Source organism: Lissotriton helveticus, chromosome 7 (assembly GCF_964261635.1).
Source record: "Lissotriton helveticus chromosome 7, aLisHel1.1, whole genome shotgun sequence".
NCBI lineage: Eukaryota > Metazoa > Chordata > Amphibia > Caudata > Salamandridae > Lissotriton > Lissotriton helveticus.
Window position 1 is genome coordinate 1921101894 of NC_136068.1, and position 8424 is coordinate 1921110317.

At 45.5% G+C, this 8424-nt stretch overlaps 1 long non-coding RNA gene across 1 annotated transcript; it reads left to right on the forward strand.

The window, feature by feature from the left end:
• The first annotated feature begins 988 nt into the window (after window positions 1-988).
• On the forward strand, window positions 989-1379 carry LOC144767871 (uncharacterized). The gene is made up of 3 exons (XR_013598367.1): window positions 989-1084; window positions 1186-1220; window positions 1327-1379. It is a non-coding gene; the product is annotated as an uncharacterized LOC144767871 (long non-coding RNA).
• The last annotated feature ends 7045 nt before the right edge of the window (window positions 1380-8424 follow it).

The window sequence follows — 8424 nt, forward strand, 5'->3', positions numbered from 1 at the left end:
ATTACTTCAGGCCGCTCCCCCAACGATGATGCTAATTGTGGGACACTCTTAAGAAGATTCCAGTTTTTATTAAGTGCCTTGTATATATCTACTCTGTTCTCACAAAACTTGGTAACAAAGGCTACACGACTCATAGATACTTTATTTCTAGTTTTCTGAGTCAGCGTCAATTTCCTATTTACTCCCAATGCTCTACTTAGATCTTGCTTATTATACCCTCTCTGAGTTAACCTATTCTGTAAGGCATCCAGTTCCAACAAAAAATCAGTGTCCTTGCTACAGTTTCTCCTGGTCCTCACCATCTCCCCATAGGGAATTCCTCGAATCACTGCACTTTAATTATTTAGTTTCTGCTGATGTAATATGGCGGACTTAATGAACAATTTAGGAGAGGTAACGGGTTTTGTTGAATTTTTTTGAGAGAACATAATTGTTGTCAGCGGGAAAGTCTCTAATATAGCAATACAATTATGGCACGGGTAAATAGAATACGTTATGATAGTATCAATGTATATCAGTGTCTGTATTGGTGGTTGACCCAACCGGATATACTAGATAAGCATACGATGAGGTTTTTGGATTAACCGGATATACTATATGAGTACACGATGAGGAAAATTCAGAGCAATAATTGTAGGAGGCGGATTAGTGTGGCAACCTATTGAAACTCGTGCCCCTCAATTTGATTGGTCAGATAGGAAACCGGAAATACTAGAGCAGGAAAGGCGGCGAGAACGCGCGTTCAGCGTTCAGCAACCAGGCTCGGACCAGAGAGGGCGCTGCGCTTTGGTATGAGCGGGAAAGGAGAATGATGGTGATTGGCTTGAACACGTTTGAGATAGGGAACCGGAAACACTTGAGAAGAATGGGCGGCGAGTATGCACTTTTAACGGAAGTAAGTCGGCACGAACCAGAGCGGGAACCTCACTTAATATTGAGCGCGAAAAGGGAATAGTTGGGGATTGGCCGAAATACAGTTTAAATAATGGGAACTCGAGAGAAGGAATTGCACGTAGGCTAGAGGACCGGCCGTCGCTGCAGACTGAGACTTCCCGCCATAAATATTTGAAGATATTTGATTCAGGTAAAGGAAGACATATTTGTATTTTTTACCTATTGTTTTGATAGTTTCTTTAATGAATGGATAGTAATTGAGATGTTTTTATATTTTTTGGTTTGCAACAGAACCTGTTTGGAAGAGTTGAATGTGTTGAGATCAGGTGAGGTTATGGAATCTGTCTGAACACGATGGCAACAGTGAAATTACGAGCATGTCTTCAAGACACTGAACACTTAATATATTTTTGTCTGTATACCTCTTTACAGATACAGAAACCATGAGAAAGATTTGAGTTACCTGAAGAGACGTTAAGCCTTGATTGGAACTTTGGATAGTTTTAGTGGTAAGCAGTTGTGGGTGGTTACACCTTGAGGTACCTGGCACATGAGAATGTTAATGTTAATAGTTACTAACTGTATTTTTCCAGAAAACAGAATAAGATGCATTGAAGGAGGGAAGGGAAGTTGAGGTCCTACCATGAACTGAATTAATAATATAGGTGAGATTCTTTTTGACTAATATTGAGTTGTACAGGGACTTACATGTTGATCATATGGAGCGGTAAGGAATAGATAGATGCTTTAACAACAATCAGAATGTGCAGGTTCTTAGCTGGAATAAATAAATATCTCATCAGAATATAGGTGCTTCATTTGCACATTTATTTGCATTTAACAGTTTCCCTTTTTGTGGAATGCACTAAGGAATGTAATGAGTTATAGTAAGGTTTAATATCACAACTACAAAAACAAGAGGTTTTGGGAGATTGATTGAATCTATCATAAGAATTTGTGACACGTACCATATTTATCAATATGATTTCATTACAGATCTCGAGTATTGTCGCTATTTGGTTTGATATGCACTGGGAAAGAAAACTGAATCTGTAAATAGTTATTGAAAGGTAGGCGTTTGATAATTTTGGTTTTGATCTATACTGGGAAAGAAATTTGTATATGTTAATAGCTTTTGTAAGCTAGGTGCATTATAACTTTGGAAAACTCTGTGAGTACTGTGAATGTGCTTTTGATGTTTATTTAAATGTATTTTTTGACAAACATTAGATTGTTAAGTAGGCAGGTGGAATTGAATACTTGTCTAACTGATTAGAGTTTCCATGGAACATTGTCATTAATGTGATTAAGTGGATTGTGGTCACAATAATGTAATATATTTTCCTTTTTTGATTTACTTTCCAACAGCCCTGATGATGTCCGTCAGCGGACGAAACGCGTCGGCTGTCTGATGTTTTGATTAGTCTGGATTTACTTGAAATTTTTAAATTGAATATGGAAGCTGTCGTCATTTTGTGACTGATACTTGAATAAAGTGAAAATTTGGGAATCAACAAACTTTGACCCTGTGATGTTTATATTAATTGGAATCCGCTCCCTCAAATCATTGGAGGCTATGTCCCTGCACTTCACTGCACTGTGTGTAGGACAACAGGTAGGAATCTGCGTCATGTACCATTAAACATCACATAAGTGTAAGTCACGCTGCCAAGTTACAGTGGCACAGCTCAGTCCAGATCCCTCACATTTCTCCCTTCCATGTGTGAAATGCAGCACCAGTCCAGGGTCACCTTTGTATACAGGCAATTGTAGTGAAAAGAGGAACATGGCTCACCAGAACCACAAGTCCCATACAAAGCACAAACATAGAATGGAAGAACACATCATGCATGGACACATTAACCCTGCCCAACATTCTAGTGTCTTTAAGTAAACTTATTTAGCACACAGTAAATTAGCACAATATACGTTGAGCCCTAGGGGCGTACCAAACCATATATTAAGAAAGTGGTATAAGAACCACGACTGACATAGATATAAGGCCTAGAACTGCTGGGGTCACCAGTAACAACTCAAGGTAGATTCTAAACACAGCCGCGAATCACCATTAACTTCTATGGGGAAAGTCACAGTTGGAATTTTAAAGATTAAGGACACTTAGAAGAGGACTTGGAGCAAACTGCTGCTGGCGTCCAAGTGGAAAGTGTTCGGGTAGATTCAAGGGTTGGTCGGAGATGTGAAGAACCTGAAAGCAGAGGGCACAGAGTCTGGGTTACTAACCAGTGAGCAAGGAGGCGATGAGAAGATGCTCACCGATGTCGGGTGATTTCAGTTGAGGAGGTAAAGCTTGACTCCTCCGTCACGAGGACCAGGAGGCATCGACCACAACCAGGAGCTGGATTCGAGTTGTCCCACAGAGGATGTCGAGTGCTGCGGTGTCCGTATCTGATTTGGACCCAACAAGCCTTGGCAACAGCAACCCACGCAGAAAGCAAAGATTGGCTTCGGTGCAGACCAGCAAGGTCTGAGGGACTCACCCTTTCGAGGAGAGTCAAGGCACGTCTGGAGTAATCAGGAAAGTCCAAGAAACAGAAGAATTACCTTCGTGGGGACCCACCAGTCATTGGACCAGGGATTGCGAAGGACCCTCAAGCAGAAATGCTAGAAGAGGGCCCACGGGACACTGGTGGAGTGTAGGCCCACAATCTTTGGTGCAATTGGTGCTCGGGCTTGGATTACAAGTAGCCTAATGCACAACTTTAAGAAAGCTTGGGAAGTGGGTGAACTTGCAAATGTGCACAGTGTCCAGGAGTTCCGGTTCCACATCACTCGTAAGGGCAGCGGGTCTCAGCTTTGCTGGGATCTCATGTCGGCCTCTGAGAAGTCTGGAAGTCTGTGTCCTGAGTCTCAAATCCGTCGGGATCCGGCGGGAGCCTTGGAAATGCAGACCGGCAAGATGCTTCTTGGTGCCTGTTTGAAATGAGGAGTCACTCCTTGACCCCAAGGGAGATTCTTCCGTCTTCTAGTCGAAATAGAATGTCGAAGTTCCAGGATATATGTTGCAGAGTTTCGTCCTGGGTGTAATCTGAAGTCCTAAGGACTGGGATCCCATACTCATACTAAGTTAGGGGGTTGGACATACTCTAGGGACCCACCTGTTGGAGATTCCAGAGAGGGGGTGGTTGCACCCCTTTCCCTTTGTCCAGTTTCGCACCAGAGAAGGGCCTGAGTGCCCCTGCAACCAATTTGAACTGGGGTATGCACAGGGACACCAGGTGTGCTCCCAGCAGTGTCTGAAAAGCATTCTATGAATGCACCCACCCACCCCAATACACTAAAGCCTATCTGGGAGGTGGTTACACCTTCCTGTGACAGGAAACCTATTGTCCAGGCTTCCCCTGCTGGAGTTTCGTCCAGCAGCAGGAGGTCAGACCCGTGTCTGTGGCTGTGGCATCCATTTTGTGATGCCAGGGCTCTTTTAACTATTATCGGTTAGGTAAGTGTGTACATGTCTTCTCCCTCTAGAAGGGTGGAATTCTACTCCTGCCGCCAGGACTGGCGGGGGAGGGGGTAGAATTCCGAGGTGTTTGACACCAAACACAACATGTTTCCATGCAGCCATTCCAAAGTTAGCATTTACTTCGAGGATATAATGCCCTTAAGAGAATATGGTCTGGCTGCATCACAGAACAGCATCAGACAATAGATTCCGAAAGCTGCAGAGGGGTCCTGCTATTGCATGGGCACCCTCTTACAGAAAAACAAGCACTCTGCCTTCAGGATTGATAAGGCCTGCCATAGGAGTGACTTATAGGTTTATGTGTGTCAGTGATTAAAGGTAGATATAGGTAACCTAAATCTTAGTAAGGGGTGCTTACACCACCTTACCCAGGATGCAGTAGCAGACCCGTGGTTGGAAGGCTTCCCAGGGGTGGCATAACACATGCTACAGCCCCTGGTAGGCCTCTGGGGTACCTATGCCCTTAGTACCTAAGGTACCATATACTAGGGACTCACAAGGGTAACCCAGTAACCAATCTGGAGTGTACCTAAAGTACATGCAATCAATTTAGAGAGGAAGCAGTTGGCCGGGGTCCTGGTTAGCAGGGCCCCAGTCAGACTAAAGTCGCAAAACAGTGAAACACCAGAAAACAGTGGGGGTAACCATAGTAGCAGATCCTACTCTCCTACACACATAGCCCTGCAGAGTTTTTTGGTCACTACGTAGAGTTTGAACTGTGTGAACTTTGCCAAGGCCGAATATATACAATACAACATTTACAATACAGAAGTACCCAAAATACACCATCTCATGTGGGACACACACATCTGCTGGCTGGGCTTTGTGTCTGCACAACACACATAGATGGAACTGTATGAGTGGCAGCATTGTTTGCATCTGATTGAGACACATCAAAACAGTCACATACATCCATGCAGCTTACATCTGCATCCTTGCCTAGTGGGGCAAGTGTGCCGGCATTGGCCTAGGTAAACAATCCGGTACCAGCACAGTTAAGGAATCCACATTTATATGTGCTTTGTTAGATGGCACATTCATTTTTCTCTGTGCTTACACAAATTGATGCAGCATGTGGTAACTATATGGGTTGCAAAGTGTGGCTATGCACATCATATGTGCCTCTTGCCACCTTCATCGAACATAAGTTCACTATAATGGCCTCCAGAGTGCGAGGCAGTACAAATGGCTAGATGTACTACACACACTTCATCATTGCACACTCCTTACATTGCCAACCACTTTAGATTGTGGTAAGATGAGATGATGGTCTGTACACTGAGCATGACACATACTCACTTCATGTGCACACTGTGCCACAATGCTCGCTGTGTTTGATGTACGTAGCTCCAAGAAACATGCATATGTCACATGTAGATGTCATGCACACATACAGGGGTCCTGCGGTGTTTGCAACACCTACCTACATACCTTTGTGATGGCCAAAAACTCTTAAGTGAGACGTGCGTCTTGATGTTTACAGTGACAGTGAGTTGAGATTGCTTCCACAAAGGCAATGAGAAATAATTTGTTTACATTCTTTAACAGTCTTCAGTAAAAACATTATGTCAGTGTCCATCAAGCTTTTTCATACATCTGTCAGGGGCGGCCTTAGGCATGTGCAAGCTGTGCACCTGCACAGGGCCACCAAACCCCAGGGGCCACCACGCCAATATATATCCTTAATATAATAATTCTCTGAGGATGGATACATATTTGTGTGGTGGCCCCATGCAAGCATTTGGCAGCATCCGACTCTGTTCCACTTCCAAACACCCTGACCCCCCCCTCTTCACTGGCCTCCGCGGTCCGCCCCACCCGGACCCCTTCTTCCGGGGCCCCCTGCCTACGCCCCCTGCCCAGGGCCGCCATGAACCTAGAGCCGCCCCTGCATCTGTGAATTTCTGGACAATGTTAGTTCTTCTGCGTGCCCCCACTACTGTGGGTTGATTTTGGCATTGGTCCGCATCCTCCTCCGCATTATCATCAATGCCTTCCCGACCCTCATGCCTCATCCCATTGGACGTTGATCTGCATCCTCCTCATGATCATCAGGCCCGGTTCTAGCGGGTGGGCCTAAACATGAGCCTTGGCCCCCACAGTGAGGGCTTGAAGGCAGGCGCCCGGGCTGAGACAGCTTCCCGGGCGCACACACACAGACAGTTTTAGAGATTATCGCAGCCGCACCCGAGTACTTCACAGGTCTTTAACCCTTTGCGTGCTCGTGACGGAACCGTTCCGTCAAGAGCCTCAGGTGGGCTGTGCTGGTGACAGAACGGTTCCGTCACGGCCCGCTCTCCGCGCCTGCGCGGCACAAATTCCGCGCCTGCGCTGAGCATTCTAAAGAGCGGGCGGGCCGTGACGGAACCGTTCCGTCACAAGCACAGCTCACCCGAGGGCCGTGACGGAGCGGTTCCGTCATGAGTACGGGAGCGCCGCGCGGCCCCGCCTCCCCCTTAGCGCTGCGGCAGAATAGCCGCCACAGCTAAGGGGTTAAAGACCATTAAAAGTTAACAAGGCTTTGTTTATTTTTTCACCCCTTCATCTCCACATGGCAAAGGCGACAAATCCTTCCTTTGTTAACGGTCACCTTTGCCTACAGTGCTACTGTGTGGATATTTCTTTTTCTGTGCAGCACAGGAGAAAATAAGTTTGTTTATTCCTATTCACTTTTCCTGACCCCTGCAGCTGCTTATCACATCTGGCTGCCTGTGACACAAAGTTTGACTAATGGAGTAGTAGGTAAGAGAATGTGTTACTATTTGTTTTTCTTTTTAAAATCTGCAGCGCCCCAGCAGGACACATACTTTGTGCGCTTCATTTAAACAGTTTTTTTTATCATTATCATGGCTGATGCAGGACAACAATAAGACAATACAAAATGCCCAGATAACGCTGGTGATTAATGATCCTGCTGGAGGCAATCATTTGTATGTTAGTAGTTTTTAAATGCAGATAAACTGGATTTTATGTGGAAGCTCGGTGAGTTACTGCCTTTGTCACAGAGATGTTTGTGTTACTTGCAGTTCAGAAGTTACAATCCTAGCATAGGACAGCGAGCTACATTCAAACATGAATGTTATAGTTAGAGCTTCGCGTTTTCTGTTTTGTGATATGATTAGAACTTCCTCAGTCTTTCATTATTCTAATATTGGTAAAATGTGTATGTTTGGTCAGATATACATTTTTATCAGTAAAGCGGACCCCCATGGAATACTCTTTAACCCGTTTACTGCGGCACTTATTTCGGCGCAGTGCGGGCGTTCTAGATAGTGGGCGGGGCCGCGTCAGCCGTTGAACGTTCACAGCACCAGCCAGGTAGTGCTCCGAACGTTCAGCGGCCCACAGCAGCACTGATAGGGTTAAATCTTAAGGTTGTGTTTCCCTAGACAAACCTTCTTAAAATATCCCACCCACCAGTATGGATGACATGGGATTCCTACACCTTGTAATCCTCATTGGCTTATGTGACATTCCCTGTAGACTGATTTACATATTTGTATGATTCATTGTCTCTGTATAATGTGTAAAGAGGTATACACGAGGCTCACATGAGGTATCCACGAGGCTCACCTGAGGTATACACGAGGCTCACCTGAGGTATACACGAGGCTCACCTGAGGTATACATGAAGCTAACATGAGGTGTACACGAGGCTCACATGAGGTGTACACGAGGCTCACATGAGGTGTACACGAGGCTCACATGAGGTGTACACGAGGCTCACATGAGGTGTACACGAGGCTCACATGAGGTATCCATGAGGCTCACATGAGGTATACACAAGGCTTGCATGAGGTGTACACGAGGTTCACATGAGGTATACACAAGGCTCACCTGAGGTATACACGAGGCTCACCTGAGGTATCCACGAGGCTCACATGAGGTGTACACGAGGCTCACATGAGGTGTACACGAGGCTCACATGAGGTATCCACGAGGCTCACATGAGGTATCCACAAGGCTCACATGAGGTGTACACGAGGTTCACATGCGGTGTCCACGAGGCTCACATGAGGTATACACAAGGATCAGTGAGATAGTGTAAG